This window comes from Ranitomeya variabilis, chromosome 3 (genome assembly GCF_051348905.1).
Source record: "Ranitomeya variabilis isolate aRanVar5 chromosome 3, aRanVar5.hap1, whole genome shotgun sequence".
NCBI classification, from domain to species: domain Eukaryota; kingdom Metazoa; phylum Chordata; class Amphibia; order Anura; family Dendrobatidae; genus Ranitomeya; species Ranitomeya variabilis.
This window is the reverse complement of record NC_135234.1, coordinates 639305943-639327049: the sequence shown is the minus strand read 5'-3', so window position 1 is coordinate 639327049 and position 21107 is coordinate 639305943.

The window sequence follows — 21107 nt, the reverse complement described above, 5'->3', positions numbered from 1 at the left end:
AGCCCCTCCAAGGACCCTCCGGTATCTGACGCGGGCCGCAGGCATATCGCGCCACGTCAGAGAACCGGGAGGAATCCTAACAGTCGGCGGGACCTGCAGCAGGGGGAAGCATCCGCTTCCCTCGCGGCGGTGAGTGTACCTCAGCGGGAGTCGGGACCAGGGCCGGCGGGCAGCAGGGCCTGCTCTGCGTGGCTGAGAGAGGGAGACGAGGAGGCGGGGGCCTTACCTTTCGGCCCCTCAGCGCGGGAGACAGAGCGGGCGGCAGTTGGCTGGCCCAGGGAACAGCGCGCGGCCAGTGACGGCGCCACGCGGTGGGCAGAGGAATAGCTCAGGCCGAGGTGGGGGGTCGGTTCCCACGGCCTCCCTTGGAAGCGGGCAGCAATCGGCAGCCTCGGGCAGCGATCCTGGATACCCAGGTCCAGCGCATGAAGGCTCTTGGGTGTCAGGGCACAGTGTGACAGGAGTCACAAGCGGCGCAGCATCAGCCTCGGGGGCCCCTGGCCTGATGGCTGCAGCACCAGCTGAGAGTTTTCGACGGCCTGGCTCACAGTTAGACTCTCTAGCTACAGAAAGAGCAGAGGACCGATCCACAAGCGATTCCGGACAATTGCAACAGGATTCAGGACCTGCGGCTGGTGGGTTCACAGCACAAAGGCAGCCAGGTGAGAACGAGCGTATTTTTCCAGTTTTTGAGAGTATGGGGCGGGAGTCGTTGTCTGAGGGGGTGAGCGGGGGCATGGGTTTGTTGTTGCATGGTCTTAGGGATTTAGCCATTTTATTGGGGTCTGGGGGAGGTGCAAGAGGTGTATGGGGATAATCGGTCCCCAGGTTTTTGCCACCTAATCATCTGGGAGAAGCATAACAGAGAGAGAGACTCTGATTTAAGCAATGTGTCACTTACTGGGCTGCTTGCTGCAGTTTTTATAAAATCACTGTTTCATATGAGGACTAGAAAACCTGCTGTGATGTAGTCCTCCATATTCATGAGCTCTGTATAACACCACCCCAACCACTTATTAGCAGCTTTCTATATACACTATGCATGGGCAGAAACCTACCAATCAGAAATGTGAGCGAGGTTATATACAGTAGAGCTCAGCATTCAGAGAATTGGTAAATCTGCAGTGGATAAAACAGTCTAGCAAAACTACAGCAGGCAGCTCAGTAAGTGGCATCACTGAAATCAGGGTCGCTGCCCCTACAGCATGCTGCTTTCAGATGGGGTAAAAAAAACTTTTTGACATATTCCCTCTAACGCCTTTACCCTTCAAGGTGGTTTGCACGTTAATGACCGGGCCAATTTTTACAATTCTGACCAGTGTCACTTTATGAGGTAATAACTCCGGAACGCTTCAATGGATCCCAGTGATTCTGAGAATATTTTTTCGTAACATATTGTGCTTCATGAAATATTGGGCTGCACTTCAATAAGAAATCCATACAAAAACAGGTTTTGCTTCTGGTGTCGTGATCAGAAGCAAAAATTAGAAGTGACAAAAGGCAATATTAATAGGTATAAAACCATAATATTTATTTTGATGAAAAATTAAAAACACTTACATTTTGAAGACGAGGTGCTAGGGAAAATAGAGGTATAGATAGCTGAAAAAGAAATAAATAGCAGCTGGGTATACATTGTTACTTGTCTCTATATTAGTTGAAAATCATGTAACATGATTAATGAGGTAGATGGAAATGAAGATAATGATGAAATTTATCTAAAAATCGCTAAAGTGCTAATGCAAACAAGGAGATAAAGAATTACCTTAAGTGCCAATGTTGGTCAAAATGTCGTCAAAAGGGGTTAAAATCCTAATTATCATATATCAGGCGTTGTGAAAAATGGAAAATACCAGGTGTAATAAAGGTGATTGACCACTCGATGGCACTTTCTTTGGGGTTTCCATGTAAATCTCTGAGTGACTCAGATGAAACCCCGGAGGGATCCATTCACTATAATGAGGCAGCAAAGTTACTCTGGACTCTGTTTGGCCCCTGTTCAGCATTGTCTTTCTTTGCAAAAGTGCACAAAACTGTGTCTGACGTCACATTTATGCAATCCTAAAAAGACGGACACCCCTGGATCACAGGTCATATAGAGTCCACAGTGCCTCCATCTGCCTCATAGGGAATTTTCTGCAGGGGGTTCCAGTCTGAATCACGTATTTTAGAGATTTACACGGAAGCCCCAGCATAAGTGCTCAGCGCAGAGCGCAGGATAACTGCGCCAAATCTTACTGCAAGCTTTGGGAGGTAGAATGAACAAAACAGCAGGTGAAGAATTGTTTTTATTTATTTTTTTACGCTGTTCCTCATGCAGCATAAGTGATTAGGTGACTTTATACCTAACTTTACAACGATACCAGATTTACATCGGGTTTTTATGTTTGGCAGTTGTCACACATTAAAAAAACTCTTTGTATTGCGCATCACCATATTTTGACAGTTATAATTTTTCCATATTTCGGCACATAGAGTCATGTGAGGGCTTGTTTTTTGCCTGACAAGTTGACGTATTTATTGGTACCGTTTTCAGACACATGATATTTTTTGATGCAGGAACATCCCTGTGCTATGCAGACTGTCAGCGCTGCACTGACAAAGTTGCTGATCAAGTAACTTTGATAGCTCTGGTGACCCAAATGTCATCATGACAACATTGGATCACCATGGCAACGATCGGAACCCCGCAATGACGTCGTGGGGTCTCCGATCCAGGGGAAGAAGGGCTGTATTTCCTCTGCCTGCTCCCAAAATGTTGCGATCGAGTTCAATCGCAGCACTTAGGGAGTTAAAGTGGCTGGCGCGGTGCGGGACCACTTCTGGCACTGAGTGTCGGGTGTCAGCTTTCAGAATCAGCTGACACCTGGCAACGATCATGCCCGCACAACTCGTTTGCGTGCAAAATCCATACATCTCAGGTCAATAAGCCCCAGTCACAGGGACGACTACCAGCAAGGCGCGGGAGCGCCGCTTAGCCCAGCAACATTATTAGAGTGATTGAACCTGATCACCACCAGCTGCAGACAGGCAGTCACACTTCATCTAGTATAAGTGTCACCACTGGAATCTCTTCCTTCTACCCACTCTTCCGCATGTTTCCACTTAATGAAATAAGCGATTACGTGAAAAAGGCTCCGGTGGAGCCGAAACGTTGTATATGATCGCATGAGCTGCTTTATTCTGTTACGCTCCCAGGTTTAAAAATAAATTTACACTTTATTTGCATATTGTGCGATATTTAATTAGAGTGTGCGGTGAATTACGAATTCATTAATATGAGGCTTTGTCAGGGGACGCAATTCTGCTGCCATCAATCATCAGGACAATGACGCAATTGACTGTTGAGTGACGGACGAGGCCGCGGAGGTTTCAACAACTAGGCCGCTTATTGGAAAACTAACAGTGAGCGTATGGTACATACACCTCCGATTCCAATGCATGGAATATATGTATATATATACCCCGGTACGATCACTGCCAACTCCAAAATAACAAAAGGAGCCAGCTGCCACCACTAGGGTTGAGCGACTTTCATTTTTTAAAGATCGAGTCGGGTTTTGTGAAACCCGACTTTGTCCAGAGTCGAGTCGAGTGCAGTCGGCCGATTATCGCTAAAAGTCGGGGATCGACCGAAACACGAAACCCAATGCAAGTCAATGGGGAAGCATAGTCGGCAGTGAGTGGAGGCCAGGAAAACACCTACAGTGCCCATTTTAATGCCAAAAACATCCATTCTTGTTTCTGAAGCTTGTCAATCTTAATTAACTTTATAATAATAGTTGTTCAATGGAACTTGGGGGTCATTTGGCAAAAGTTGTGGGGGGTAGGGCTGGTTCAAGGTTTTAGTGGGCCCAGGAATCGTGGACTACGTCACGGCGGTGGAGCAGGGAGAGGTAAGTATTTCAACGTTGCAAGTGCTGTGATCCTGAGCAAGCAGGGGGGCACACTTGTTCGCATTGGCACTGGCACAGGGCCCCTCAAAGTACAGCGGTGTGTTTGCACGGCGGGGGCGCCTTTCACCAGCAGCGACACTTTTGCGTACTCTGAGGGGCCCTGTGCCAGTGACATCGCCAACGAGTATGCCCCCCCACCTGATGAAGGAACCTGCACTTTCATCTGCACCTTCCTCTTTGTCCCTGTGTAAGGTGGTATAACATGCGGGAAGGGGAACCTTACTTTCAGCAGGGTCAGATTCTGGCTGTGTAGAGTGCAAGGGGAATGTATTGGTCTAGGTCAATGTACCAGCAGACTCATCTAGCAGTGGCTGGGCAATGGGCAGGATGAGGAGGAAACAGATATAGGGCCAAAGAATAAAGTAGGCTAAATGCAGTTCAAAATTGGTAACAGGACTAAACAGGCGGCATTGCTTTGTTCAGTGGAGTAGCAAACCCAGGAGCAGCAGACACTGTTTTAAGGGCCCAAACACACTAATAGGCCAAATGCAGTTTAATATCTGATACTTTAGGCCAAAAGCCTAAGACTGAAGCTCAGCTTTATTCAGTTGAGGGCAAACACCAGGGAGGGGCAGACACCGTTAGTAGGCCCTAACAACCAATTTTTTAAAACACAGCACTTAATGAGAGCCAGAAGGTTGAAGCTCAGCTTTATTCAGTTGAGGACAAACACCAGGCAGGGGCAGACACCGTTAGTAGGCCGTAACCAAAGTTGAAGGCCAAATGCAGTTTAATATCTGATACTATAGGCCGAAAGCCAGAAGGTGGAAGCTCAGCTTTATTCAGTTGAGGGCAAACACCAGGTAGGGGCAGACACCGTTAGTAGGCCCTAACCACCACCAATTTTTAAAAACACAGCACTTAATGAGAGCCAGAAGGTTGAAGCTCAGCTTTATTCAGTTGAGGACAAACACCAGGGAGGGGCAGACACCGTTAGTAGGCCCTAACCACCAATTTTTTAAAACACAGCACTTAATGAGAGCCAGAAGGTTGAAGCTCAGCTTTATTCAGTTGAGGACAAACACCAGGCAGGGGCAGACACCGTTAGTAGGCCCTAACCACCAATTTTTAAAAACACAGCACTTAATGAGAGCCAGAAGGTTGAAGCTCAGCTTTATTCAGTTTAGGACAAACACCAGGGAGGGGCAGACACCGTTAGTAGGCCGTAACCAAAGTTGAAGGCCAAATGCAGTTTAATATCTGATACTATAGGCCGAAAGCCAGAAGGTGGAAGCTCAGCTTTATTCAGTTGAGGGCAAACACCAGGGAGGGGCAGACACCGTTAGTAGGCCCTAACCACCACCAATTTCTAAAAACACAGCACTTAATGAGAGCCAGAAGGTTGAAGCTCAGCTTTATTCAGTTGAAGACAAACACCAGGGAGGGGCAGACACCGTTAGTAGGCCGTAACCAAAGTTGAAGGCCAAATGCAGTTTAATATCTGATACTATAGGCCGAAAGCCAGAAGGTGGAAGCTCAGCTTTATTCAGTTGAGGGCAAACACCAGGGAGGGGCAGACACCGTTAGTAGGCCCTAACCACCAATTTTTAAAAACACAGAACTTAATGAGAGCCAGAAGGTTGAAGCTCAGCTTTATTCAGTTGAGGACAAACACCAGGCAGGGGCAGACACCGTTAGTAGGCCGTAACCATAGTTGAAGGCCAAATGCAGTTTAATTTCTGATACTATAGGCCGAAAGCCAGAAGGTGGAAGCTCCGATTTAGACAGTGGAGGACAATTTGAATTAGGGACTGCAGACAGACTTAGTAGGCTGTCCCCTGTGGACCATGCATCCACCACATTAACCCATTGCGCCTTAATGGACACGTAATCTTCCGTGGCCATGCCTACAGGTCCATGCGTCTGTTGTCAGGTGCACCTTTGTACTCACAGATTGCCAGAGTGCATGGACCATGCGGTCTTTTACATGCTGGTGGAGGGTTGGGATGGCTTTTCTTGCAAAAGAAGTGTCGACTGGTTAGCTTGTAGCGTGGTACAGCGTAGTCCATCATGGCCTTATTAATAGTAAATAAAATATATAACTAGGCTCTATGAACTTTTAAATAGGTTCCAGGGGTACACGGGCAGCATTGGTGTGGTCAGTGGAGGAGTATTGCAAGTAGGGGCCGCAGACAGGCTAACAAAGGCCTAAAATAACAAACAATAGGCAGGCATGGCAGTTTTAAATCGGTTACATGGATACACAGGCAGGCACTCCAGGCAGCATTGTGGTCAGTGGAGGAGTATTGCAAGTAGGGGCCGCAGACAGGCTATCAAAGGCCTAAAATAACAAACAATAGGCAGGAATGGCAGTTTTAAATCGGTTACATGGATACACAGGCAGGCACTCCAGGCAGCATTGTGGTCAGTGGGGGAGTATTGCAAGTAGGGGCCGCAGACAGGCTATCAAAGGCCTAAAATAACAAACAATAGGCAGGCATGGCAGTTTAAAATCGGTTACATGGATACACAGGCAGGCAGCATTGTGGTCAGTGGAGGAGTATTGCAAGTAGGGGCCTGTTGTGAACTCTGTTTTCAGGCTCCCTCTTGTGGTCACAGGTGGTATTGTGTGACTTTTGTTTTGGGCTCCCCCTGGTGGCTTTGTTTGTTATCCTGCGGGTCTGTGGCTGATCAGCTGCCTCGTTATTCACTTGGGAGTTTCCTATTTAGCTGTTTCACTTCCACTTGTTGCCGGCTGTCAATGTACTCAGTGCTATTCTGATTACTCCTGATTACCTTCGGTTTCAGTCTCTTCAGGAGAAGCTAAGTTCTGTTTAATTATTTTTTGCTCATCAGTCTGCAATATGATTTCTGTGTATGATGAGTTTAGTCCAGCTTGCTAATATGTGATTTCTTCTGCTGGTTTGCTCTGGGGTACAGAGTTGCTTCCCCCGCACCGTTAGTTGGTGCGGGGGCTCGAGCGATCTCTGCGTGGATATTTTGAATAGGGTTTTTAATTGACCGCACAGTTCCCTTTCTATTTTCTGCTTTCTAGTGTTAGCGGGCCTCATTTGCTAAATCTAATTTCATCTCTGCGTTTGTGCTTTCCCCTTAACTCACCGTTAATATTTGTGGGGGCTATTCTATATCTTTGGGGTCATTTCACTGAGGCAAGTGAGGATTTTCGTTCCCTCTAGGAATAGTCAGTTTCTCAGGCCGTGACGAGACGTCTAGGATTTTCAGGTCACGTTCCACGGCTGCCTATAGTTGTTTGCGGATAGGATCAGGTTGCGGTCAATTCAGTTACCACTTTCCCAGAGTTTGTAGTCGGTTTAGTTACTTAGCTAGTCCTACTTGCGATCCTTGCCACTAGGATCATAACAGTACAGCCGGCCAGTAAAGTGTTAATTGCATGGCAGAAGCAGGAGAAAAGAAGCCTTGAGAATTTTTATTTTTTTTTTTGCCGTGTGTCTAGCTGCTGTGTGTCTAGCTTCTCTCCTCCTCTTAATCTTGGTGTGGCTCTGAACTCAGCTGCTGATATGGATATTCAGAGTTTGGCCTCCAGTGTAGATCATCTTGCTGCAAGGGTACAAAGTATTCAGGATTTTGTTGTTCACAGTCCTATGTCAGAGCCTAGAATACCTATTCCGGAGTTTTTTTCTGGAGATAGATCTAGGTTCCTGAATTTTAAGAACAATTGTAAATTGTTTCTTTCTTTGAAACCTCGTTCCTCTGGTGATTCCGTTCAGCAAGTTCAAATTATAATTTCTTTCTTGCGTGGTGACCCTCAAGATTGGGCCTTCGCATTGGCGCCAGGGGATCCAGCATTGCTCAGTGTTGATGCGTTTTTTCTAGCCCTTGGATTGCTCTATGAGGAACCTAATCTTGAGAACCAGGCTGAAAAAGCGTTGTTGGCCCTCTCTCAGGGGCAAGATGAAGCAGAGGTGTACTGCCAGAAATTTCGGAAATGGTCGGTGCTTACTCAGTGGAATGAGTGTGCCCTGGCTGCAAATTTCAGAAAAGGTCTTTCTGAGGCTATTAAGAATGTCATGGTGGGGTTCCCTACGCCTGCAGATCTGAATGAGTCAATGACTCTGGCAATTCAGATTGATCGGCGTTTGCGGGAGCGCAAACCTGCGCACTATTTGGCGGTGTCTTCTGAACAGACACCTGAGTCTATGCAATGTGATAGAATTCTGACCAGAAGTGAACGGCAAAATTATAGACGGCAAAATGGGTTGTGCTTTTACTGTGGTGACTCAGCTCATGTTATCTCAGCATGCTCTAAGCGCAAACAAAAAGGTTGATAAATCTGTCACCATTGGTACTTTACAGCCTAAGGGTACCGTCACACATTGAAATTTTCATCGCTGCGACGGCACGATTCGTGACGTCGCAGCGTCGTATAATCATCGCTCCAGCGTCGTAGACTGCGGTCACACGTTGCAATCACGGCGCTGGAGCGATGCCGAAGTCCCCGGGTAACCAGGGTAAACATCGGGTAACTAAGCGCAGGGCCGCGCTTAGTAACCCGATGTTTACCCTGGTTACCAGCGTAAACGTAAAAAAACAAACAGTACATACTCACCCGTCGGTGTCCTTCAGGTCCCTTGCCATCTGCTTCCTGCTCTGAGTGCAGCCGTACAGTGAGAGCAGAGCGCAGCACCGCTGTGATCTGCTCTCACTTTCCGGCCGGCACTCAGAGCAGGAAGCAGACGGCAAGGGACCTGAAGGACACCGACGGGTGAGTATGTACTGTTTGTTTTTTTACGTTTACGCTTGTAACCAGGGTAAACATCGGGTTACTAAGCGCGGCCCTGCGCTTAGTTACCCGATGTTTACCCTGGTTACAAGCGAAGACATCGCTGGATCGCTGTCACACACAACGATCCAGCGATGTCAGCGGGTGATCAAGCGACGAAAGAAAGTTCCAAACGATCTGCTACGACGTACGATTCTCAGCAGGGTGTCTGATCGCAGTAGCGTGTCAGACACAGCGATATCGTAACGATATCGCTAGAACGTCACGAATCGTAACGTCGTAGCGATGGAAATTTCAATGTGTGACGGTACCCTAAGTTCATTTTGTCTGTTACCCTGATTTGTTCCTTGTCATCTTACCCGGTTATGGCTTTTGTAGATTCAGGTGCTGCCCTGAGTCTGATGGACTTGTCATTTGCCAGGCGCTGTGGTTTTGTTTTGGAGCCTTTAAAATTCCCTATTCCACTAAGGGGAATTGATGCTACGCCATTGGCTACGAATAAACCTCAGTACTGGACACAAGTGACCATGTGCATGACTCCTGTTCATCAGGAGGTGATTCGCTTTCTTGTGCTGCATAATTTGCATGATGTAGTCGTGTTGGGTCTGCCATGGTTGCAGACTCATAATCCAGTCCTGGATTGGAAAGCAATGTCTGTGTCAAGTTGGGGTTGTCAGGGAATTCATGGCGACGCTCCTGTGGTGTCAATTGCTTCATCCACTCCTTCTGAAGTCCCTGCGTTTTTGTCCGACTACCAGGATGTATTTGATGAGCCCAAACTCAGTTCTCTACCTCCTCATAGGGATTGTGATTGTGCTATAAATTTGATTCCTGGTAGTAAGTTTCCTAAGGGACGACTTTTCAATTTGTCAGTGCCGGAGCATGCTGCCATGCGGAGTTATATAAAGGAGTCTTTGGAGAAAGGACTTATTCGCCCCTCCTCCTCCCCTCTTGGTGCGGGGTTCTTTTTTGTGGCTAAGAAGGATGGTTCTCTGAGACCTTGTATTGATTATCGCCTTCTAAATAAAATCACGGTCAAATTTCAGTATCCTTTGCCATTGTTATCTGATCTGTTTGCTCGCATTAAGGGGTCTAGTTGGTTCACCAAGATAGATCTTCGTGGTGCGTATAACCTTGTGCGTATTAAGCAGGGTGATGAATGGAAAACTGCATTTAATACGCCCGAAGGCCATTTTGAGTACTTGGTGATGCCTTTTGGACTTTCTAACGCTCCTTCTGTCTTTCAGTCTTTTATGCACGACATCTTCCGCGAATATCTGGATAAATTTATGATTGTGTATCTGGATGATATTCTGTTTTTTTCTGATGATTGGGAGTCCCATGTTAAGCAGGTCAGGATGGTGTTTCAGGTCCTGCGTGCCAATGCTTTATTTGTGAAGGGCTCAAAATGTATTTTTGGAGTCCAGAAGGTTTCTTTTTTGGGTTTCATTTTTTCTCCTTCTACTATTGAGATGGACCCAGTCAAGGTTCAGGCTATTCATGACTGGACGCAGCCTACATCTGTTAAGAGTCTTCAGAAGTTCTTGGGTTTTGCTAATTTTTACCGTCGCTTCATCGCTAATTTTTCTGGTGTTGTTAAGCCTTTGACGGATTTGACCAAGAAAGGTTCTGATGTTACTAACTGGTCTCCTGCGGCTGTGGAGGCCTTTCGGGAGCTGAAGCGCCGGTTTTCTTCAGCTCCGGTCTTATGTCAGCCAGATGTCTCTCTTCCTTTCCAGGTCGAGGTTGATGCTTCCGAGATTGGAGCGGGGGCTGTTTTGTCGCAGAGAAGCGCCGATGGCTCTGTGATGAAGCCATGTGCTTTCTTTTCAAGAAAGTTTTCGCCTGCCGAGCAGAATTATGATGTCGGTAATCGGGAGTTGTTGGCTATGAAGTGGGCATTTGAGGAGTGGCGACATTGGCTCGAGGGAGCTAAGCATCGTGTGGTGGTCTTGACTGATCACAAGAATCTGATTTATCTCGAGTCGGCCAAGCGGCTGAATCCTAGACAGGCTCGTTGGTCGTTGTTTTTCTCTCGTTTTGATTTCGTGGTCTCATACCTGCCTGGTTCGAAGAATGTAAAGGCTGATGCTCTTTCTAGGAGTTTTGTGCCTGACTCTCCTGGAGATTCAGAGCCGGCTGGTATTCTCAGAGAAGGGATGGTTTTGTCTGCCATCTCCCCAGATTTGCGACGAGTGCTGCAGGAGTTTCAGGCGGATAGACCTGACCGTTGTCCACCGGAGAGACTGTTTGTCCCGGATAGATGGACCAGCAGAGTTATTTCCGAGGTTCATTCTTCGGTGTTGGCGGGCCATCCTGGAATATTTGGTACCAGAGATTTGGTGGCCAGGTCCTTTTGGTGGCCTTCCTTGTCGCGGGATGTGCGTTCCTTTGTGCAGTCTTGTGGAATTTGTGCTCGGGCTAAGCCTTGCTGTTCTCGTGCCAGTGGTTTGCTGTTACCTTTGCCTGTCCCGAAGAGGCCTTGGACGCACATTTCCATGGATTTTATTTCGGATCTCCCTGTCTCTCAGAGAATGTCTGTCATCTGGGTGGTGTGTGATCGTTTTTCTAAGATGGTCCATTTGGTGCCCTTGCCTAAGTTGCCTTCCTCCTCCGAGTTGGTTCCGCTGTTTTTTCAAAATGTGGTTCGTTTGCATGGGATCCCTGAAAATATTGTTTCCGACAGAGGATCCCAGTTTGTGTCTAGATTTTGGCGGACCTTTTGCGCTAAGATGGGCATTGATTTGTCTTTTTCGTCGGCCTTCCATCCTCAGACGAATGGCCAAACCGAACGAACTAATCAGACCTTGGAAACCTATTTGAGATGTTTTGTTTCTGCTGATCAGGACGACTGGGTGACTTTTTTGCCATTGGCCGAGTTTGCCCTTAATAATCGGGCTAGTTCTGCTACTTTGGTTTCTCCTTTTTTTTTGTAATTCGGGGTTTCATCCTCGTTTTTCCTCGGGTCAGGTGGAGCCTTCTGACTGTCCTGGAGTGGATGTTGTGGTGGATAGGTTGCATCAGATTTGGAATCATGTTGTGGACAATTTGAAGCTGTCACAAGAGAAGGCTCAGCGCTTTGCCAACCGCCGTCGCTGTGTGGGTCCCCGACTTCGCGTTGGGGACTTGGTGTGGTTGTCTTCTCGCTTTGTTCCTATGAAGGTCTCCTCTCCTAAGTTCAAGCCTCGGTTTATCGGTCCTTATAAGATTTTGGAAATCCTTAACCGTGTCATTTCGTTTGGACCTCCCAGCATCGTTTGCTATTCATAATGTGTTTCATCGGTCGTTGTTGCGGAGGTATGTGGTGCCTGTGGGTCCTCCGGTTGAGCCTCCTGCCCCTGTGCTGGTTGAGGGAGAATTGGAATACGTGGTGGAGAAGATCTTGGATTCTCGTATTTCTAGACGGAGGCTTCAGTATTTGGTTAAATGGAAGGGCTATGGTCAGGAGGATAATTCCTGGGTTGTCGCCTCTGATGTTCAAGCGGCCGATTTGGTTCGTGCCTTCCATGTGGCTCACCCTGATCGCCCTGGGGGTTTTGATGAGGGTTCGGTGACCCCTCCTCAAGGGGGGGGGGGTACTGTTGTGAACTCTGTTTTCAGGCTCCCTCTTGTGGTCACAGGTGGTATTGTGTGACTTTTGTTTTGGGCTCCCCCTGGTGGCTTTGTTTGTTATCCTGTGGGTCTGTGGCTGATCAGCTGCCTCGTTATTCACTTGGGAGTTTCCTATTTAGCTCTGTTTCACTTCCACTTGTTGCCGGCTGTCAATGTACTCAGTGCTATTCTGATTACTCCTGATTATCTTCGGTTTCAGTCTCTTCAGGAGAAGCTAAGTTCTGTTTAATTATTTTTTGCTCATCAGTCTGCAATATGATTTCTGTGTATGATGAGTTTAGTCCAGCTTGCTAATATGTGATTTCTTCTGCTGGTTTGCTCTGGGGTACAGAGTTGCTTCCCCCGCACCGTTAGTTGGTGCGGGGGCTCGAGCGATCTCTGCGTGGATATTTTGAATAGGGTTTTTAATTGACCGCACAGTTCCCTTTCTATTTTCTGCTTTCTAGTGTTAGCGGGCCTCATTTGCTAAATCTAATTTCATCTCTGCGTTTGTGCTTTCCCCTTAACTCACCGTTAATATTTGTGGGGGGCTATTCTATATCTTTGGGGTCATTTCACTGAGGCAAGTGAGGACTTTCGTTCCCTCTAGGAATAGTCAGTTTCTCAGGCCGTGACGAGACGTCTAGGATTTTCAGGTAACGTTCCACGGCTGCCTATAGTTGTTTGCGGATAGGATCAGGTTGCGGTCAATTCAGTTACCACTTCCCCAGAGTTTGTAGTCGGTTTAGTTACTTAGCTAGTCCTACTTGCGATCCTTGCCACTAGGATCATAACAGGGGCCGCAGGCAGGCTATCAAAGGCCTAAAATAACAAACAATAGGCAGGCATGGCAGTTTTAAATCGGTTACATGGATACACAGGCAGGCAGCATTGTGGTCAGTGGAGGAGTATTGCAAGTAGGGGCCGCAGACAGGCTATCAAAGGCCTAAAATAACAAACAATAGGCAGGCATGGCAGTTTTAAATCGGTTACATGGATACACAGGCAGGCACTCCAGGCAGCATTGTGGTCAGTGGAGGAGTATTGCAAGTAGGGGCCGCAGACAGGCTATCAAAGGCCTAAAATAACAAACAATAGGCAGGCATGGCAGTTTTAAATCGGTTACATGGATACACAGGCAGGCAGCATTGTGGTCAGTGGAGGAGTATTGCAAGTAGGGGCCGCAGACAGGCTATCAAAGGCCTAAAATAACAAACAATAGGCAGGCATGGCAGTTTTAAATCGGTTACATGGATACACAGGCAGGCAGCATTGTGGTCAGTGGAGGAGTATTGCAAGTAGGGGCCGCAGACAGGCTATCAAAGGCCTAAAATAACAAACAATAGGCAGGCATGGCAGTTTTAAATCGGTTACATGGATACACAGGCAGGCAGCATTGTGGTCAGTGGAGGAGTATTGCAAGTAGGGGCCGCAGACAGGCTATCAAAGGCCTAAAATAACAAACAATAGGCAGGCATGGCAGTTTTAAATCGGTTACATGGATATACAGGCAGGCACTCCAGGCAGCATTGTGGTCAGTGGAGGAGTATTGCAAGTAGGGGCCGCAGACAGGCTATCAAAGACCTAAAATAACAAACAATAGGCAGGCATGGCAGTTTTAAATCGGTTACATGGATATACAGGCAGGCACTCCAGGCAGCATTGTGGTCAGTGGAGGAGTATTGCAAGTAGGGGCCGCAGACAGGCTATCAAAGGCCTAAAATAACAAACAATAGGCAGGCATGGCAGTTTTAAATCGGTTACATGGATACACAGGCAGGCAGCATTGTGGTCAGTGGAGGAGTATTGCAAGAAGTGTCTGACACAGTTAGTACTCCCAAAAAATAAATAGATGTTAATGTCTCGCAAAACAACTATAAATAAAAAAAAGGGTGGCATGCTTAGGTACAGGGGTGGGCTCATCTGCAGAGTTTATGACAAAGTAATTTGGCAGTAAATTAGTATTTACTGGTGTCAATATAGGACACTGACCCAGACTACTGTAACTATCATCATAGATGTCAACAAATTGGTATTGATTGTCAGTGCCAGGCATTGAATGATGTCAGCGCATAGACTAAACATTGGTGGAGCTGTGCGAGATAATTTGGCACGTGGTAGAGCACAGTTTGAGCTGGGGGGGAACTCTCTTGTGGCCGGCGGTACCGCCCCAGGGCCCCTCATGTTACAACGGTGTGTCTGACGTTGGGTGCGCACCACCACCGCCAGAGACACTACATTGTACTATGAGGGACCCAGTGGCAGTGCCGTCGACCAAAAGCGAGCACACCCACCTCTTCTGACAAACAGCACTGTAACTAACGGGTGCTTGCGCCAAGTGTCGAGAGTGAGACAACGGCCCCGTGGGGGGAGTTTTACCATTGGGGGATGTGTAAACATGTTGTATGCTGGTCAAACAGCTGCTGCAAATTAAGAGATTTTAACACTCAGTAAGACCAGTCCACAAGCAAGACCTTTTTATAGGAAAGCTAGGTGTCAGCCGGGAAAGGTGGGGCAAAATAATTTGAAATCCAGGAGTGGTTCATTTTAATGAAGGTGAGATCATCCACATTTTGGGTAGCCAGACGAGTCCTTTTTTCGGTTAATATTGAACCAGCAGCACTGAATACTCTTTCTGATAGCACACTAGCTGCTGGGCAAGCAAGCTCCTGCAACGCATATTCTGCCAATTCAGGCCAGGTGTCTAATTTGGATGCCCAGTAATCAAATGGGAATGACGGTTGAGGGAGAACATCAATAAGGGCTGAAAAATAGTTAGTAACCATACTGGACAAATGTTGTCTCCTGTCACTTTGAATAGATGCTGCAGTACCTGTCCTGTCTGCGGTCATTGCGAAATCACTCCACAACCTGGTCAGAAAACCCCTCTGTCCAACACCACTTCTGATCTGTGCACCTCTAACACCTCTGCCCTGTAGCCCCCTGCAGCTCGTGTGAGAACCATCACCGGCGCTGTGTGCTGGGAAGGCCTGAATCAAATGGTCTACAAGAGTAGCTTGTTTGGTTGCTAATATTTGTTCGAGGTTCTCATGTGGCATAATATTTTGCAATTTGCCTTTATAGCGAGGGTCAAGGATGCAGGCCAACCAGTAATCGTCATCGCTCATCATTTTAATAATGCGTGGGTCCTTTTTGAGGATACGTAAGGCATAATCCGCCATGTGGGCCAAAGTTCCAGTTGGCAAATCTGCGGTTGTGCTGGTTTGAGGGGCAGTTACAGGCAAATCTACGTCACTTGTCTCCCTTACAAAAACAGAACTCGGCCTTGCAACGCCACTAATTTCTGTTGGCCCAGGAGAAGCTTCCTCATTAAAAAAGTACTCATCCCCATCATCCTCCTCGTCCTCCTCCTCCTCTTCGCCCACTACCGCGTCCTCTACACGGCCCTGACCAGACAATGGCTGACTGTCATCAAGGCTTTCCTCTTCCTCGGCTGCAGACGCCTGCTCCTTTATGTGCGTCAAACTTTGCATCAGCAGACGCATTAGGGGGATGCTCATGCTTATTATTGCGTTGTCTGCACTAACCAGCCGTGTGCATTCCTCAAAACACTGAAGGACTTGACACAGGTCTTGTAGCTTCGACCACTGCACACCTGACAACTCCATGTCTGCCATCCAACTGCCTGCCCGTGTATCCTCCCACAAATACATAACAGCACGCCTCTGTTCGCACACTCTCTGAAGCATGTGCAGTGTGGAGTTCCACCTTGTTGCAACGTCGATGATTAGGCGATGCTGATGAAGGTTCAAAGAACGCTGATAGTTCTGCATACGGCTGGAGTGTACAGGCGAACGGCAGATATGCGAGCAAAGTCTGCGCACTTTGAGGAGCAGGTCGGGTAACCCCGGATAACTTTTCAGGAAGCACTGCACCACCAGGTTTAAGGTGTGAGCCAGGCAAGGAATGTGTTTCAGTTGGGAAAGGGCTATGGCAGCCATGAAATTCCTTCCGTTATCACTCACTACCTTGCCTGCCTCAAGATGTACAGTGCCCAGCCATGACTGAGTTTCTTTCTGCAAGAACTCGGACAGAACTTCCGCGGCGTGTCTGTTGTCGCCCAAACACTTCATTGCCAATACAGCCTGCTGACGCTTGCCACTAGCTGTCCCATAATGGCACACCTGGTGTGCAACAGTGGCAGCTGCGGATGGAGTGGATGTGCGACTGCGGTCTGTGGACGAGCTCTCGCTTCTGCAGGAGGAGGAGGGCGAACCCCTACAGCCAACTCTTTCCTTGACCGTGGGCTAGGCAGAACTGTCCCAATATTGCTGTCCCCTGTGGAGCCTGCATCCACCACATTCACCCAGTGTGCCGTGATGGACACGTAACGTCCCTGGCCATGCCTACTGGTCCATGCATCTGTTGTCAGGTGCACCTTTGTAGTCACAGACTGCCTGAGTGCATGGACGATGCGGTCTTTAACATGCTGTTGGAGGGCTGGGATGGCTTTTCTAGAAAAGAAGTGCCGACTGGGTAGCTCGTAGCATGGTACAGCGTAGTCCATCAGCGCTTTGAAAGCTTCGCTTTCAACTAACCGGTAGGGCATCATCTCTAATGAGATTAGTCTAGCAATGTGGGCGTTCAAACCCTGTGTACGCGGATGCGAGGATGAGTACTTCCTTTTCCTAACAAGAGTCTTATGTAGGGTGAGCTGGTCTGGAGAGCTGGAGATTGTGGAACTAGCGGTGGTGCTGGTGGACATGGGTGAGTGAGAGAGGGTTGGAGATGGTATTCTTGCCGGTGCCCTACATGCAGTGTTTCCTACTACTAACCTGGTGATTCCCTGACTGCTTTGGCCTGGCGACGAAAGCTGCACAGATACTGCAGGTGGTGTGGGAAATGGTCGGCTTACAGGGAGGGAAGGGATGTAGCGTTGCTGACTAGCTTCATTGGCCGAGGGTGCTGCAACCTTTAGGGACGTTTGGTAGTTAGTCCAGGCTTGCAAATGCATGGTGGATAAATGTCTATGCATGCAACTTGTATTTAGACTTTTAAGATTCTGACCTCTGCTTAAGGTAGTTGAACATTTTTGACAGATGACTTTGCGCTGATCATTTGGATGTTGTTTAAAAAAATGCCAGACTGCACTCTTTCTACTATCGGATACCTTTTCAGGCATTGCAGACTGAGCTTCTTTAACCGGATGGCCACGCTGTCCTCCAACTGGTTTTGGTTTTGCCACGCGTTTTTGGCCAGATACGGGCCCGGTAGATGGAACCTGTTGTGATGTTGATGCCTGCTGCGGCTCCTCCTCCTCCGCTTCTGAACTACTGCCGCCTGCACCCTGTTCCCCCAATGGCTGCCAATCGGGGTCCACAACTGGGTCATCTATGACCTCCTCTTCTATGTTGTGTGCAACTTCGTCTGTGTCACCGTGTAAGCCGGTGGTATTGGGTTCGTGACGGAGCACCATAGTCTCCGCTGGTTTTGATTCTGCCTCAGTACACTGCGAGGGCAATGTTCTGGTCTGAGTCAAAGGAACAGCATAGTAATCTGGCTGTGGCTGTGCATCTGTGCACTCCATGTCCGATTCAACTTCTAATGGGCATAGCCTGTTAACTGTTTCAGTGTGTAACCCAGGAACGGTATGTGTAAAGAGCTCCATGGAGTAACCTGTTGTGTCGACTGACGCATCCTTCACTGTTGTTTTTAGTGAAGGACACAAGGAAGCGACTTGTTCCTGACCGGGAGCATCCACTGACGATGCACTGCTCTGACATTTGGCACTTTCCGAGGAGGAGGCGAAAGAGTTAGAGGCAGAGCCAGCAATGAAAGCCAATACTTGTTCCTCCTGCTCCGGTTTCAAAAGTGGTTTTCCTACTCCCAGAAAAGAGAGCGTTCGAGGCCTTGTGTAGCCAGACAACGAACCTGGCTCAACAACTCGAGACTTAGGAGCTGTACTGCTTTTACCACGACCACCTGATGCTCCACCACCACTACCATCATTACCAGCTGACAATGACCGCCCACGGCCACGACCTCTTCCACTAGACTTCCTCATTGTTTGCAAAACGTAACCAAAGTAACGCTATTTGTTACTGTAAAACAACTTATCAGGTGAACTCAAACTTCTGTAGGATTTATATATACCTTTATAGGTGCCTGACACTGAAAGGAAAATCAGGCCCAATGTTACACACTAGGTTTTCTGTGCCCCAATAATTTGAGACAGATGGCACACACAGGACCAGCACTCAAGCAGAAATGCCAATCTTAATCTCCCACTATTTTTTTTTTTGGAAAATGTACCTCAAAAAAAAAAAAGGGCCAAGTATTACACAGTGTTTTCGGTGCCACACAATGAGAGACAGATGCCACACACAGCAATGGCACGGAGGCAGACTTGCCAATATTTATCTCCCACTAATTTTTTTTTTGGAAAAGGGAGAATGTACCCAAAAAAAATAAATAAATGGGCAAGTAGTACACAGTGTTTTCGGTGCCACACAATGAGAGACAGATGCCACACACAGCAATGGCATGGAGGCAGACTTGCCAAAATTTATCTCCCACTAATTTTTTTTTTGGAAAAGGGAGAATTTAGCAAAAAAAAGAAAAAGGGCCAAGTATTACACAGTGTTTTCGGTGGCACACAATGAGAGACAGATACCACACACAGCAATGGCATGGAGGCAGACTTGCCAATATTTATCTCCCACTAATTTTCCTTTGGGAAAAGGGAGAATTTAGCAAAAAAAAAAAATGGCCAAGTATTACACAGTGTTTTCGGTGGCACACAATGAGAGACAGATACCACACACAGCAATGGCACGGAGGCAGACTTGCCAATATTTATCTCCCACTAATTTTTTTTGGGGAAAAGGGAGAATGTACCCAAAAAAAAAAAAAAAAAGGGCCAAGTATTACACAGTGTTTTCGGTGCCACACAATGAGAGACAGATGCCACACACAGCAATGGCACGGAGGCAGACTTGCCAATATTTATCTCCCACTAATTTTTTCTTTGGAAAAGGGAGAATGTACCCAAAAAAAAAAAAATGGCCAAGTATTACACAGTGTTTTCGGTGCCACACAATGAGAGACAGATACCACACACAGCAATGGCACGGAGGCAGACTTGCCAATATTTATCTCCCACTAATTTTTTTTTTTGGAAAAGGGAGAATGTACCCAAAAAAAAAAAAAAAAAGGCCAAGTATTACACAGTGTTTTCGGTGCCACACAATGAGAGACAGATACCACACACAGCAATGGCACGGAGGCAGACTTGCCAATATTTATCTCCCTGCAGTTATCTCAGAAAAGTATGGCAGGCAGCTATAAAAAGGACTGCTGCACACAAAAGTGTGGACAAACACACAAGATAACTGTGCAGAAAGGAAGGAAAAACAGGATTTGTGCTTTGAAAAAAGCAGTTGGTTTGCACAGCGGCGTACACACAGGCACAGCAACGCAGCTATCAGGGTCAGGGAGCCTTCTAGTGCAGCCCAATGAGCTACAGCGCTGAGGAAAAAAAAATGTAGCTTCCACTGTCCCTGCAATCAAAAGGTGGTGTTGGACAGTGGAAATCGCTACAGCACAAGCGGTTTGTAGCTTTATGTACCCTGCCTATCACTATCCCTGCTTCTGAAGAAGCGGCAGCAACCTCTCCCTACGCTCAGATCAGCAGCAGTAAGATGGCGGTCGGCGGGAACGCCCCTTTATAGCCCCTGTGACGCCGCAGAAAGCAAGCCAATCACTGCAATGCCCTTCTCTAAGATGGTGGGGACTGAGATCTATGTCATCACGCTGCCCACACTCTGCGTCCACCTTCATTGGCTGAGAAATGGCGCTTTTAGCGTCATTGAAACGCGACTTTGGCGCGAAAGTCGCGTACCGCATGGCCGACCCCACACAGGGATCGGCTCGGTTTCATGAGACGCCGACTTTGCCAAAAGTCAGCGACTTATGAAAATGAACGATCCGTTTCGCTCAACCCTAGCCACCACCACTCGTTTATGCAAGCCCACTGGACACTAATTACAGGGAGAACATGTTTTCAAGGGTGCAGTTTACAGAGAAGAGGAATGGAGCAATTACATTTTATAAATATACTCTAGAAGAGTAGTCAGTGTTTATAAAAAATATGCAAAGATGTTACAAAATGGGAACAAAACAGTACGGTATATAGAATCACATGTAATAAATTCATAATTAGGTCAAATAAATTAAGAAGGTAAACATACATCCATATAGGATGTATATTAGATCACAGATATTGTATAATTATTTTGTGATCCACTAATATCCGATGGATCGTAGTGCAAGACGTCATGTTGTTGGAGAGTTAATAATAACATCCATTACTATTGTCCCTTATAGAATTAGAAGCCAGGTAACTCCAATCACTTATATTATTAGGGATAATAGAGTGTTACAGTGGGTAGAGAAAGTATTCAGACCCCTTTAAATTTTTAATTCTTTGTTTCATTGCAGCCATTTGGTAAATTCAAAATAGTTCATATTTTTCTCATTAATGTACACTCTGCACCCCACCTTGACTGAAGCAAAAACAGAAATGCAGACATTTTTACAAATTTATTAAGAAAGAAAAACTGAAAAATCACATGGTCATAAGTATTCAGACCCTTTGCTCAGACACTCATATTTAAGTCACATGCTGTCCATTTCCTTGTGATCCTCCTTGAGATAGTTCTTCTCCTCCATTGGAGTCCAGCTGTGTTTAATTAAACTGATAGGACTTGATTTGGAAAGGCACACACCTGTCTGTATAAGACCTTACAGCTCACAGTGCATGTCAGACCAAATGAGAATCACGAGGTCAAAGGAACTGGCCAAGGAGCTCAGAGACAGAATTGTGGCAAGGCACAGAT